The 14535-nt window shown below is 43.4% G+C and overlaps 1 protein-coding gene across 2 annotated transcripts in view; it reads right to left on the bottom strand.

The window, feature by feature from the left end:
• Prkca (protein kinase C alpha) overlaps window positions 1–14535 on the bottom strand; it is a 401933-nt gene that overhangs the window by 28014 nt on the left and 359384 nt on the right. The window lies entirely within an intron of this gene.

Below are 14535 nucleotides of genomic sequence, written 5' to 3'. Positions count from 1 at the left end.
TTACAGATGAGTGTGTTTATGGGTGAAATGTGTGAGAAATGAAGTATTCATGGGTGACACGACATTTGAGATTTTTAAAAAATGCTTCAGTTAAAGATGTGCAGGGTGAGGATTGGGCTAAATGAACTGGCAAAGTGTGGGCAGTGGTCAGTGCCGGGTCCACAGGCAGCTTGTTCTCCTCCTCCTCCTCTACCTTGTGGGTCCCAGAATCTGCAGAGTAATTCTCTAACCACCCCTTGGGGGAAGGGAGTGATGCTGTTTTGAATTTCTAAGTGTGATGTGACATTAAAAAGCTGGCTTCATGACCTCTGAGGGAGGCCCTGTGTCTAAGCCCATGATACCCAGGCCTGTGGATCGCACCCAGGATTCCAAGTGAAGCTATACTAAAGGCGCTTGGCACGACCATCCTGCCATCTTATATATGGCTTTGACTTTGAAATGTCCTAGGATATTTTTTTTAATGGCCCAGAATGTCTACTTATATGTCCTGGGACATTAGAAAACTTTCTGCATGCCAGCCCTCCCCCATTTATTTAATGCATCACTAATATTTATGTAGAGTGAGAAAAGTCCCTGGGCTTTGCCCAAGTGTGCACACCAACAAGAGGGCACATGTTTGGACTTGGCAGTTTCGTAGCCCATCTTCTTGACAAGAGAGTGATAACTGTAGGAACTCACGAGGAGTCCTTAATTTCTTTTACTACCTTTGTTATTTTCTGTGTACTCTTTTCTGGAAACCTAGAATATAAACATGCCCACGAAACCCATCAACATTGAAGTCTGTAATCTGTTACTTGAAGATGATATATGTCATCCCAGTTGTCCAGACAGGAAACTCTTGCATTTTTCTAGTCTTTTGATACAATGGCAAACTGCCCTCTCAAACTAGTTGGGCTGAATTTAAATCCCTACCCAATGCTAGTTTCGTGTTCCCATTCATTAGGTAGAATCACTCTTTTATAAAAATCATCTTATTTATTTTTTAATTTGCCAAGCCATGAAGGCTCATTCAGTAGAAAATAAAAGGGGAAAAGAATAAACCTCATATAGGAAACTAAAATTGCTTAGAGTCTCACTACCCGTTAATAATGTTATTGTCACATAAAATCTTTCCCTCTCTTTTCTAGGTGTAGTACGTCTGTGTATGCATTTTTACAGATGAGGATCATGCCCATATACTCATCTGTAGTCCGAGTTTGATAAATAGATCACGACCATCTCTGCAAAACCTCTGTTTTTTTCCTGTGGGACTCATTCCATCATGTAGAATAGCTGGGTCAAAGTAACTGTTCTAGACCCAAAAGCAATACTTCTAGAACACATTTCCTGATTACTCAAGAGTGGAAGCACACATACGCTCCGCCAGCGGTAACCGGTGCTGGTGTCTTGAATTCTCACCCACATTGGGTCCTGTCATGGTTTCCAAAATGGGCCCATTTGATGATTGGAAGTGAAATTTCAATGGTATTCTTATTTTCATTTTGGTCACTTCACATTTTCACATGGGAATTAGCCACCTGCGTGTCTTTTCTTAGACTGCCTGTGTACTTTGCCCAATTTTCCATCATGATTGATGGCTTCATTCATTCATTCATTCATTCTTTTGGAGAATATACTAGGGATAAAAATCTAAAAAGGACAATGTCCCTACTCTCACTGAGATTATGCAGACACTTGTTTTTCTTACTGATTAACGAGAGCTCTTTATGTCTTCAGGACATCAACCCTCTGTTGTCTATTTTACAAATAGTTTTGCAATTGATCATTTACTTGTGTTTTATTTATAATACCTTTGGATCTTCAGAAATATGAGCTTTTTAATAGCAGAAACACACAAGCTTTTCTAGTATACATTCAACCCCTAAGTAGTAGAAATTCCCAATTTGGTAAAAATAATATTTAATATAATTTCTTCTAATTGTTTTATGAATTTACTTTTTTACATTTAGTAGTTTATTCTACCTGAAAATTGGAGCATGGCATGAATGAGATTTCCTCCTGAATGCTAACCTTTTATCCCCAGCTTAATTTAATGAATAATTCATCCTTTTAAAACTGGTTTGCAAAATCACTTTCATCCCATAATAAATATCCAGCTTAGGCCTCTTCCTTTTCCCCTGGAGAGGCTCCCATGGAACCTTCTGGTACCAAGGAAGCCCTTCCCCAGTCCACAGATAAAGCTGTTGTCCACTTCCCCTTCCACAGGACTGTGTCTGCGCCTTTCCAACACTTCTCAGAATTGTAATGAATACATAGCTGTTTGTTGAAAGGCCCTACCCTGGTAAATGAAAAATGCTCTGGAGGTAGGACCCATGTTGATCCCTGTAGCACAGCATCTAGCAAATGCCTGAGTATAAACATGGTTCCAGAAATCACAGTATTTACCCAAATGGGAGGGGTCCTTAGTTGGCACTACCTCCTTTGATTCTTCGATAACCCTGTGGGGTGGATAATATGTACCTATCTTACAAATGAAATAAACAAAACAAAACAAAAGCTGAGGCTAAGAAAAATTAAGGAAGCTGTTTGAGGGTATGCCCAAGTAGTGAGAGAGAGAGTAAGGTTTGAATTGAAGTCTTCCTGCTTGGGAATCTGCCCTGCAGGATTCAGCTGGATCACCTGATTAGAACACACCTCCTGATGGGGACCTGCCGGGCAGCCAGTCATGCCGGAAGAAGTGAAAGTGTGCATCCTAATACTGACATCTCCCCTACCCAAGTCTTTCCTGGAGTTAGCAACACTGAAACGCCACTTTTCTAAGTGAATCTTTGTGTCAGACACATGGACAGCCGGGAGGCTTGGCTGATCTAGCCTGGCACCATCCGCAACCACAAGCTAATCTGGTTTCTTTTTCCCCCACAGAACCGATGATAAAGAATGACTATGTAATCTCCCAACTGCCCAGATAAAATTTTTTGGAAAACTCAAGGTTAATAAGCATCAGGACCAGTGTGTAAATCTCCTGTTCCAGCATTCCACTCTTAAACATTATGCATATTGTCACGTGGGAGACACTAGTGTAGGCTTAGGAACTGTTTGTTTCAAGAATAAATGAAGGAGTGAATTAATGAGTGGATAAGTGAATGAGGGGACAAATGGCCTTGCACACACTTGGATCTGTTCCCTGTCTTGACATCTGTTTCCAAGGGAGCCCTCACTTTCCTGCACATACCTGACAGAGGTGGAGCCCTCCAGAAATGTGTACGGCTGAGCGGATGTGAAGTGCTCCCAAGAATGGAGGCAATCCACCATCCACCACGGGAACCCTGCTCACCTTTCTGTCTCAGAAGGACTGGAGGAGGGATAATCCAAAGAGTGAATGGGAATAGACTTCTCTTGAAAACTATAGGGTGCTATGAAAACATAAAGAACTACTAACATTTTGATAAAATTATAAACCCCTTCCCTTAATCTTAGTGGGAAATATATAATTAGTCCAACTGTTTTGAAGAGGACTTGAATCAAAGGATTAAGGAGTCCAACTTCCTCCTCCTCCTTCCCCTTCTCCTTCACCAGGGATTGAACCCAGGGGCGCTTAACCACCGAGCCACATCTCTAGCCCTTTTTTAATATTTTATTTTGAGTCAGGGACTTGCTAAGATGCACTAAGTTGCTGAAGCTGTCTTTGAACTGGCGATCCTTCTGCCTCAGCCTTCCAAGCAGCTAGGATTACAGGCATGGAATCCACCTTGTCCAGCCCTAACTTCGTCCTTTAAAGTATCATAGGTTCCAATGTCTCAGCTAGTGCTGTTCTCTACAATGATACTCTAAAAAAATGTGACCAGGTTCCATAAACACAATTTTTGTCTCACACAACCAACTCTGTGCAGTATTTGCAGATCTGCATCTGACTTATACAATCAAAGAAAGATACATCTGTGGTGCCAGGTGGGACATGTGGCTTTTCCCTGGCCAACTCTTGCAGAGAGAAAAAACTGTGCAAAAAGCAGTATGGTTCTCAAGATGTTCCTGGGAGAAAATAAAACCGAAGAAGAAAGCTGTGGTGGGGGGCACTTCATTGAGTGGTTAGCTGTTAAAATACTTCTCCAACAAATCCATCCAAAGTGAAATATTAACCACGGGAAAATTAAGTTCAGAGGTGTAATGGTCATTTGGAAGGGTCTGTTTTAAATGAACTGAGTTCTGTGTTCCTCAATACCTAAGTATAAAAAGGATCAAGACTGATATTGTTATAGTTAAAGCTTTGTCCCAGGGTTTCATAAACTGACTTCCAAACCACTGACGTATAATCGAATCAAGCCTTTATTAAAGCACACCGGTGGTGGCTGACCAGAACATAAAGCTGTTCCCCTGATCAGCCCCGAACAATTGGAAGGGCACTCCTTATAAGCCTGAAAACCGCAAAAGGGATATTCAGGGGGTCTAGCCAATGCAAGCAAGCCAGGTTACAGAAGCGGGACAGTGTAGTCAAGCGGAGGGAAGCCTAACCAATCACAGTTAGCCCAGTCACCCCAGTTACAGAAACAGAGCCCCGTTACCCTAGTTACAGAAACAATACCCCATTAGGTAGTTCCATGTTCTTAAAGGTTTCTATAGCAAAAGGAAAAGAACATCTTGCCCCAGTCATAACTCTTCTACTTGGCATGATTGTTTTACAGGATGAAGTCATAAAACAAAATGGAGTCACATTTTCTCCTACTATCACAATATATATGTGGGATTCCTACCTCAAGCCAACACAAATAAAGCCATTTCCTTGAGATTATTGGCAGCATGAAGTTTGCTTGCCCATTCTCTAATTAGTACAAGCTTAGTACACTTAATCTGCACCTCTGAGCAAAGAAAAGAATCCACCCAAAATGGCTTGGGTAAATCCTGAAAATTTTTGCTCATGTCTAATCCAGTGGGGTGGAAAATTTCACTTCAATTCCAGAGATACAGAACCTAGGCTCATGGCAAGGCTAAGCCTAGGCCAATCCTAAAAACAAGTAGGTGGAAAGAGTTTGAAGAAATCGGCTATTGTATTAGTAAGTCAGAAGATAACTTAGAATCGAGGGACCAAACCCAGCATCAGACAGTACCCACCAAACAGTCTAGGGGCTCCCCTATACTTCCCAGCCTCTTTTATTTTGGGGCCAGGTAACTACTCCTGGCTAATGGATGGTGAGAGGAAGTGATGATTCACTTCCAGGTTGAGGCGTTAAACCCCACCTGCTCCTGACCCTGGGATTCTGACACCATGTGTTCTAGATGGCTTAGCTGCGAGATGGAGGAGGGCCGTCTGACCTGCACCACACTAAGTGTGAGCAGGAGTAAATAAATATTCATGTGCGAAGCCACTGAGATGGCAGGGGTCACTGTGGCAGTGAGAGTTGGTCACTTGATAATAAGGCTTCCTCCATGTAAGCAAATCTCAAGATCTCAGCTTTTCTACAAACTGACTCGACCAAGGAGAAGAGCAGCAGGAGTTGTCTTTGAAAGATAAAGTTCACTTGCTGGGCACCTGATATGAGAGATGCTCTATACCCTTTTTCTCATGCCATCTCATTGGGCAGAAATTATTGCTATTTCCATTGTGTAAGTGAGAAAGCTGAGGCTCATGCAGCTGAGGGAGTTGTCCAAGGCCAGTCAGCTAGGAGGTGGTGCTCTGCGTGTTAGCGTACTTGTGTTAAAGACACACTTTATGGCTTCCAAATACATTCCCTTCAGGATTAATAAAATATTAATCAAAGGGGTTTGGAGATTAATGTAAAGAGATTTGAAACCATCATTTCAATTGTTGTAAGTAACTACATTTCAAAATCACGTGAATGAACTTTATTCTTGTAACCACATAAAAGCCAGTGCCTGCGATCTCTGTTATTTGGTATCCCAGAGTGTTTTGGTTTTGACATACACAGGGTTGGGCACTAGGGCTGCCTTGGGAACTGTCAGGCAGAGGACGGGTGGGAGGGGGGGCTGTGCTTCATTCCATATTCTATATTCTGCAAAAATCTGAGCAGTCTCACCAACTGGACGCCTGGGTGGTGGAAAAACCATGCTTGAGTTTGGAAAGCTCAGAAGGCAAGGGCATGGAACTCTCTTTCTGTTAGAGTGAGTCACAAATCCTAAAGGCCAGGGCCACCTGGAGAGCCTCCCCACCCCACCACCAGGTCTCCAATGTGGCTTCGACTTGCTCCTCATGCTCTCTCTCTACGGCATTAATGCCCATGACACCTGTGCAGGCCACCTTCTCCTTTCTCCAAGGCTTATGAAAGCAGCATGCCCAGGGCCAATGAGTCTTTCCCCAGTGACTGCCCTGGTCAGCCCATGGAACCTCTTGCTCAGCCCCTGGAGTGAGAATACAATGTCACCTTGAGCACCAAAGTGCTTTCAACAGTAATAACAGGACGGCATTTAGAATCCAGCCGGAGCATTTCCTCCCAGAGGAGTTCCCAATCTATCACCCTTGCCTTGCACACCAGTTGAAACGGGAGGTCCCAGAGACCTGACATCTAGGGCGCAGGGTGCCACCTCACCCTAGCATGTTCCTGGTTACGGTAAAGCTTATCTTTCCCTCGGTGATCAGCTACAAATAAGTCTAATTGACCAAAATCTCAGGGCAAAAGGAAAACGGTACCAGAAAGCCCCACTTGAAGACAAATGTTCAGCAACACATGATTTAGGATGCCGGTCTTACTGTCCTTTTTGAGCTCCCCAGAGTCACCTTGTCCATTACAGAGACCATGAGCCACATGTGATTAGAAAGCATTTGAAATCCATTTGGTCCACATTGGGATGTGCTTTCAGGATAAAATACTTGTCAGTACATATCAGATTTTGAAGGCCGTGTAAAAAATGCAAAATGGCTCATTAATAAGTTTTTATTTAACTTTTTAGACATATTGGATTAAATAAAATTAATGTCATCCATTCCTTTTCCAATTTTCTAAAACCATGGCTGCTAAATGCAGTTGTGGCTTGCATTCTGATCGGGCAGTGCTGGTCTAGACCCTCCGAGTTTCACCAACCCCCAACCTGCTCTGGTTCTCTGGCTCTCAGGCTCTCAGTGACCTGGGGAGCCACCAGCTTTGGGCTGAGAATTCAGAGAGCGCAGGACAGTTCATGAGATTCTCTTGGGTCTGACCCCAGCAGGGATGGGTGCAGGTGTCTTTGGCACTTGTGGGCCACTGGGGGTTTGCAGCAAAGCCCAGGCCACGTGATATCCTGAAGCCCCAGGCCAGGGGCTGCCATGGCAATGGGCTTCCCACCGTGGAGCGACGGACAAAGAGAAGGGCAGGCTTGGCGAGGCGGCTCAGAGTTGGCGGCCTTCCCCAAAGCACATGGGAGGCTGAACTTTGGCTTCGAAGACAGACCTCCGACAGGGCCACTGTCATCTAGCTTCAGTGCTATTTGTCATCACGATCATTATTATTAAACTTACATGAGCCAGTTGCTCAGGGCGAATGTCAGGATATGACAAATGGCTGCCTGTTTTGTAAAAAGGAGGCATGAATGAGCTTTCTTCCAGCCTGGGCAAAGGACCAGGGCATGAAAGGGACCAGGGGTAGCCTGTCATCTCCCACTAGGCCAAGGGCCCACAGCTGCTGGATGGCCACGGCTCCAGGGCCACCCAGCCTTCACCCTCTGCCAGGCTACACACTCAAAGGCCTCCCAGGGAGGCTGGGGCTTCAGAACTTCTGCCCTCTGACAGCTCAGGTCTGGGGGAGCCTGGGGGACAGCACCGGAGGGTTTTAGATGCCACTGGCAATAACTACAACTGTGACCAACATGGCCATCACAGGCACTCTCCAGAGGCCGGGGTCTTTTAATTCTTTCCAGGCCCACTTCAAAGGTGAGGAAATGAGGTGAGACAGCCAGCAGCTTGCTCCAGATCATAAGGCCACTAAGTGACAGGGCTGGGACTCTCCTATACTGGGAGCCTTGACCCCATGTGGGTCCCTGGACAGCTGTGGCGGGAGCTGGCCTGGGGAAGGTGACTCTTGCTAAGCCACCAGGAGGCCAGCCCCACATCAGAACTTGCTCTGAAGGCTCTGCCTTGAAGTACCGTGTGAGACCATCGGGTGAGCCCGACAGGTCCCTGCTGGCCCTTCCTCCACTGGACCCCACGCTTTATTTCATGTTCCACTTGAAACCACAAACGCAGTCATTACAAAATAATGGCCTCGTTCAAGTCGTTTTACTCTCAGGGAAACAAAGAACATTCCCTCCTTTTCTCAGAAAGAACAACATTTTATGTTGAAGGAAAAATTACTGTTATTTTGAAAAACATAAATTCTCAAGGATGGAACACAGGACCCAAGAGGCGCTCTTTGTGTTCATGGTCAAAACCACTGTCTGACGCGTCTGAAGAGTACCATCTGGGAAGGAGGAGGGCGGACCTGTTTCCTGGGTGTTCTGTTTGGACAGCTGGGAACCTGAGCTCGGGAACGTGGGCCACCCACCTCTGCACCCCTTGCTGGGAATCCCCCCAGCCCGCCCCAGCGGAGGCGGACTCTATAAGGTCGTGTTGGAGGAACAAGTGGATCCACTCCAACCACACTCCACAGACACCACTTTCCGCTCAAGTGCAAAATCGAAAGGGCCCTTGGGGTTGCTGGGCTGCTAAGGATGGAGGGGACCTCAGCGTTTTGCAAAGGAGCCTGAGGCTCAGAGTGGCAAAGTGGCTTGCTTGAGGTTACTGGGTCGAACAGTGGCAAGATTGGGAAAAGACCGGCCTCAGGTTCCCTGGACTGCGTCCCCTTCCACAGCATCAGGCCCGAGACCAGAGCGTGACACACAGAAAGCCCTGCAGCAGGGTGGAGGTCAGGTACCCCCAACTCTCAGCCAAGATTCTTCTGAACAAACTCCATTGGGGTGGCATATCCAAGCCCAGAACATCCACAGGAAGCGCACTGGTGAGAGCCCTGAACCCAACTACCGGAGGCCAACTCTGCCCCTTAGGAGCTCCGTGTCCCTGGGGGAGTTGTGTAGCCTCTCTGAGCTTTCATTTACTCAGCTGTGATACTGGACTTCCAGTTCTCAGGGTGGTGAGGGATGAAATGGCATTGTGTGTAGAAAAGGTGCAGGTGAGTGGGCTATATATATATATATATAAAACTCACGCTGCCTGACATCAGAAATAAGAGTCAGCCCCAGGCAAGGCAGGCGGGAGAAAGTTCTCAAGACAATGAACCAACCCTGGCTCCCAGGAGGATAGAGAAAACATTTTGGTGGGAGAAGTGATATTAAAAATATGTATCAAATGTCTACGATGATTTTTCTGGTGCCTGGAAAGTCCCAACGAAGCCAACTCTAGCCTGCTCTATGCCAGACCTACTGGATGGGGAACAGATTTTTAAAAATTGCCTCCTCATGCAATTAAATTGATTTTTAGCAGAGAAGCAAAACTTGAGGATTCACTCTTTTCTCATGGTGTTAGAATATCCTGCCTCTCCCTCCGTCACTAACTCCCACTGTTCACGGCGGACTGTTCATTTCCGTGGCCTGGTTGGTACCCCAAGACGCGAGACACTGGGGATTCCATATCAGACTGGAGGGACAGACGTGACGTGGAAAAATACGCAAAAACATGCTCTCTAAGATCAAGGATCCTAGTGTATCATGTGAGAAATATCCGTAATACTTGAAATCTTTGAGGAAAAAAATGTTTTATATAAGAATAAAGACTATTACCAAAGATGAAAAGCTTGGGACGTCTGGATCCAAACCACATATTTTCTATTTAGACAAAAATTATGGCTTTACTGAGGATTGGCAATACTAGAAAATGATGTCTCCAATGGTAATAAATAAAAGTGCTTTAAGTGCTGGGCTTGGTGATGCATGCCTATGATCCTAATCCTAGTGAGTTAGGAGGCTGAGACAGGAGAATCACCGGTTAGAGGCCAGCCTCCGCAACTTAGTGAGACACTATCTCAAAATTTAAAAAAAAACTAAAAAAAATAAAAAGGACGGGGGATGTAGTTCAGTGGTTTAACTCTCAATAAAGAAAAAAGAAAAAAAAAAGGTGCTGTAGGTATTCACAGTAGCTACCTCTTCTCCCTCCTTCTTGGTTATTTACTTTGCACTATGAGAACGGAGAGCAATCATCAGGCTACCCAAGGCTGCTCCCTGAAAAGATCAGAAGTGGATCAAATGGCACAAAGAATGGTTAGTTCTGGCTTCAACTAGCAATTAATTCTTTTTATACACCATGGGGTCTATTTGCTAATATTCTGTTGCAGGTTTTTGCATGGTCTGTCATTGCCTTATAATGTCTTTGGTTTTGCTATGAGAGTGAGCTAGGACGTATTTCATCTGCTTTGATCTTCTAGAGCATGCTGTAGGAGATTGGTGTAATTTCTTCCTTAACTGTTTGGTAGGATTCACCCGTGGACCCATCTGGGCCTGGTGCTGTTTTAGAAAGTTACTAATTACTGATGTAATTTTCAAAACACGCCAGGCACGGTGGCACATGCTTATAAACCCAGCAACTTGGGAGCTGAGGCAGAATAGCAAGTTTAAATCCAGTCAGAGCAACTTACAGGGGCCCTAAGCAACTCAGAGAGACCCTGTCTCAAAATAAAAAAATAAAAAGGGCTTAGTGGTAAAGGGGCCCTAGGTTCAATCCCTAATACCCCCCACCAAAAAAAAAAAAAAAAGGAAAAAAGAAAAAGAAAAAAAAATCCAAACTAACCCTAAACCAGACATAGGTGACCTTAGATGGTCCATTTCTTTCTGTGTGAAGTTTTGGTGGATTGTGTCTTTTGAGGAATTGGTCCATTTCATCTAGGTGATCAAATTGGGGCTCAGAGTTGTTCATGGTTCTTGTTTCTTTTCCTTTCATGTCCACGGGATTGGTAGTGATAGCCTCTTTTCCATTTCTGAATGTTCGTAGTTTCTTTTTTTCTTTGTTGGGTTGATAAGATGTTTATCACTTTTATGGATCTTTTTATTTAAAGCTTTAGTTTTTGCTGATTTTCTCTGCTGATTTTTTCATTTCATTGATTTCTACACTATTTTAAAAAATATTTCTTTTCTGCTTACTTTGAACTTAACTAGCTCATATTTTTGTAGCTCCCAGTGTGGGAGCTTAGAGGGTTGATTTTAGATCTTGTTTGTTTTGCATACAACCTTAGAAATTTCCAAGAACTGCTTTCACTGCTTCCTGTGACACTGGATAAGTTGTGCTTCCAATTTCATTTATTTCAAAATATTTTTAACTTTTTCTTGAGATTTCTTTGACTCAAGCATTATTTAGAAGTGTGTTGTTTACTCTTCAAATATTTGGGGATTTTCCAGTTATTGCTCTATTGTTGATTTTAAAGCTTAATTCTTCTGTGGTCGGAGAGCAGACACTGTCTGATTCCTAGCCTTTTAAGTTTGTTGGAGTGTGTTTTATGGTCCAGAGTGAGGTCCGTATCTTGTTCCATGGGAGCTTGAGAAGGTTGCTCAGGCTATTGCTGAATAAAGCAGTCTGCAGACATTTACTATATCCAGTTGACTGACTGACTCAATGATGTTGAGTTCAATGATGTGCTCACTTTCTCCCTGCTGGATCTAACAAAGGAGTGCTCCAATCTAATAGTGGATTCATCTATTTCTCCTTGCAGCTTAATCAGTTTTTGCCTACTTATTTGGACACTCTGTTGTTAGGTGCATACAGGATTCTTAAAGAATGATTCCTTAATCGTTAAGTAAAAGTTACCCCTGACAACTTTCCTTGCTCTGAAGTTAATTCTGAAAATTAACATAGCGATTTCTGCTTTCTTTTGATTAGTGCTAGTGTATCTTTCTCTATCCATTTACTTATGATCTACACATGCTGCTGTTGTTAAAATGGGTTTCTTATAAATAAAATACTTTGCACCATTAGGTTTTGTTTTTTTGATCCTCTCTGACAACCTCTTGTCTTTTGATTGGTGCATTTAGGCCACTGATATTCAAAGGGATTATTGATACAGTTGATCATGCTTATTGCTTTTTTGCTGCCTTTGTTCTTTGTTTATGTTTTTTCTCCTATTCTTTTTACGCCTCTTGTGGTTTTGAGTATTCCATTCTCTCTCCTCTCTCAGCAAGTGACACTACTTTTTTTTTTTTTATTATTTTTTTTTTTTAGTGGTTGCCCTAGATTTTGCAGTACACATTCACAATGAATCCAAGTTCATTTAAAAAATGACACTATACCACTTCGTGGGGTCTGTATGTGTATAAAGAATCCATTACTAATGTAATGTTGGACAACCGGTATCTGTTAGATCAATTAAGAAAAGAGAAATAAAAATTTTTATTTTATGTTCCCTTCTCTCTCCCTGATGCTCTTTTCTGTGTGTAGGTTCATGTTTCTGACCTGTATCATTTTCATTCTCTAAAGGACCTCTCTTAACATTTCTTGCAAGGCAGGTCTATTGGTAATAAATTCCCTCCATGTAAAGTCTTTATTTTTCTTCTGAAGGATGTTTTTCAGGGTATAGAATTCGACATTGGTATCCCCCTCCCCAAACACTTTAAATATTGCACCCCATCCTCTTCGCTTCCTGCCTTTGCTTTTCTTAGGTAAGGTGTCCCCCCTCTGGCTTCTTGCAGGACTCTTTGTTTGATTTCCTGCAGTTGGAGTAGGGTGTGTTTTGCTGGTTTGTTGCATGGATGCTGCTTGATCTCCTCTGGGCTTCCCAGTTCTGTGGTTTGGTATTTGACATTAATTTGGGGGAAATTCTCAGTTATTCTTGCTTCTTCTGATCTTCCCATGACATGTATATTTTAACAGTTGTTCTTGGATATTTTATCCAATTTCTTCAGTCTTTTTTCTCTTTGATTTCGTTTTGAAAGCTTTTTCTTTTTTGTTTACAGGAATGAAGGTGATTTTTAATAAGGATACCAAAAAAGTCAAGATGGGAAGACAAATTTGGGACAACCAAGATGGATTTAATTATTCATATGAGGAGGAAAAACAAAGACCTTGTCTGCATTCATCAGTACAAGTCCACTGCAAGTTAGGGGAGTAGAAATAATGAATTTGGGGATTTTGAACATTATTTGAAGAAATTTAAGAAAAAAGGATTAAACTTTTTTTTCTAAATAATTGAGTTACTTAAAATGAAACAAATCCCTTAAAGCAGCGTAGTGTAGTTTTTTTATTTTTCTGAGAAAGAATTATATGATTTCATTGTTCTCTGAAGGTAACAACAATAATATATGCTATATATCTGAGTTTTGAACACATCAAGTACCAGGTACTTTCCAATAATGCTTTTCAATAATATATATTTTTCAATAATGCTCTATTCAATTAAATAAAACATTCCCCCTCAGAGCACTCCATTTCCACCATCCCTTTGTTATTAAACCAGTCAATTCCTTGCTTTTCAAAATATATGAGACTCATAGAACATGAGCTTCGAGAAAAATCCTAGTAGCAAGTACACCACATAAACTGAGATGAAATGTGATTTTGTGGCCACGTACGAATGAAGTCCAGTTATTTTTCTGTTGTCACGTAGAGTTTTCAATGTCTCCATCGTGACAGCGCTTTGCGGTGCAACGTGGGAACCCTCCTCTGACCCATGCTCCCATCAGGATGTGCCACCCTCTCCAAAGTCCCAAACCAATGGGACCACCAGAACTTGGACTTGAACCTTCAGAGCCATGAGCCAAAAATCAACCTCTATTTACTTCCCGAGTAGCCCGTCAGCCTGCACTTCCTTATCATGACGGAAAGCTCAGACATCATCCAAGGCACAGTTCTCTTCTTGTTCTACAAATGTTCAGCTGCCTACGAGACATTCTGTTGCTCTTAAAAGGCCATTCTGGGATGTCACCAATGACGGTGAGGTCGCTGCCACTGTGGACAGGGTGCCAGTGGCCTATGACCCCAATGACCCCAATGACCCCAGCAGGTATACAATTCTGACCTAAGCTCTAGTCCTGGGGGTCTGGGGCGCCCCCCGAGGCTGTGGCTGGCATCTCCCTAACCACAAGCTGGTCTTGGTCATCCCCCTAGGAGGGCCAGGCAGTTACTCCTGGGGGCTCAGCCCCATCCCTCCACCACCGTCCAGCCTCTCCATGCTGACCCCTCTCACAGCCCAAATTCTGAAGTGGTCTCCCTGACCCTTTAGTGGCAGCTTAACCAAAAAAGGGATGTCCCACAAGATCCAGAATACAGCACTTGGCAAATAAACCCGATAGGTGAAAAAAAAAAAAAAGAGCAAAAAACCCTTCTGCTGAGATTTTACTATACTATTGTAAAATTTTAAGATAATTTTTGTCTCAATGTCAACTTTTTTCACTGAATAAAAGTTTAACTGGGTCAAAAATCACTGATTTGAAAAAAAAAAAACAAAAACCAAAAAACCAAACCAAACCCCCCCCCCCCAAAAAAAATTCTGGAAGCCAAAAGCCCAAGATCAGGGGCCAGTAATGCTAAGCCCTGGTGAGGGCCGCTTTTCTGATGACTCCAAGAAGAGTTGGTGCCACCCCCCGGTACACGGGGGCACCTCACTGTAAGAATGTCAGATGCTGGGGTTCAGGTGTCTCCTTGGCTCTGGGCCTGGGAGCCAGGTGTGTGCTGGCTTTTTGCAAACCCCAGGACTCGTG

Source organism: Ictidomys tridecemlineatus, chromosome 3 (genome assembly GCF_052094955.1).
Source record: "Ictidomys tridecemlineatus isolate mIctTri1 chromosome 3, mIctTri1.hap1, whole genome shotgun sequence".
In the NCBI taxonomy this organism is placed as follows: Eukaryota; Metazoa; Chordata; class Mammalia; order Rodentia; family Sciuridae; genus Ictidomys; species Ictidomys tridecemlineatus.
This window is presented reverse-complemented; position numbering and strand designations above follow the sequence as displayed.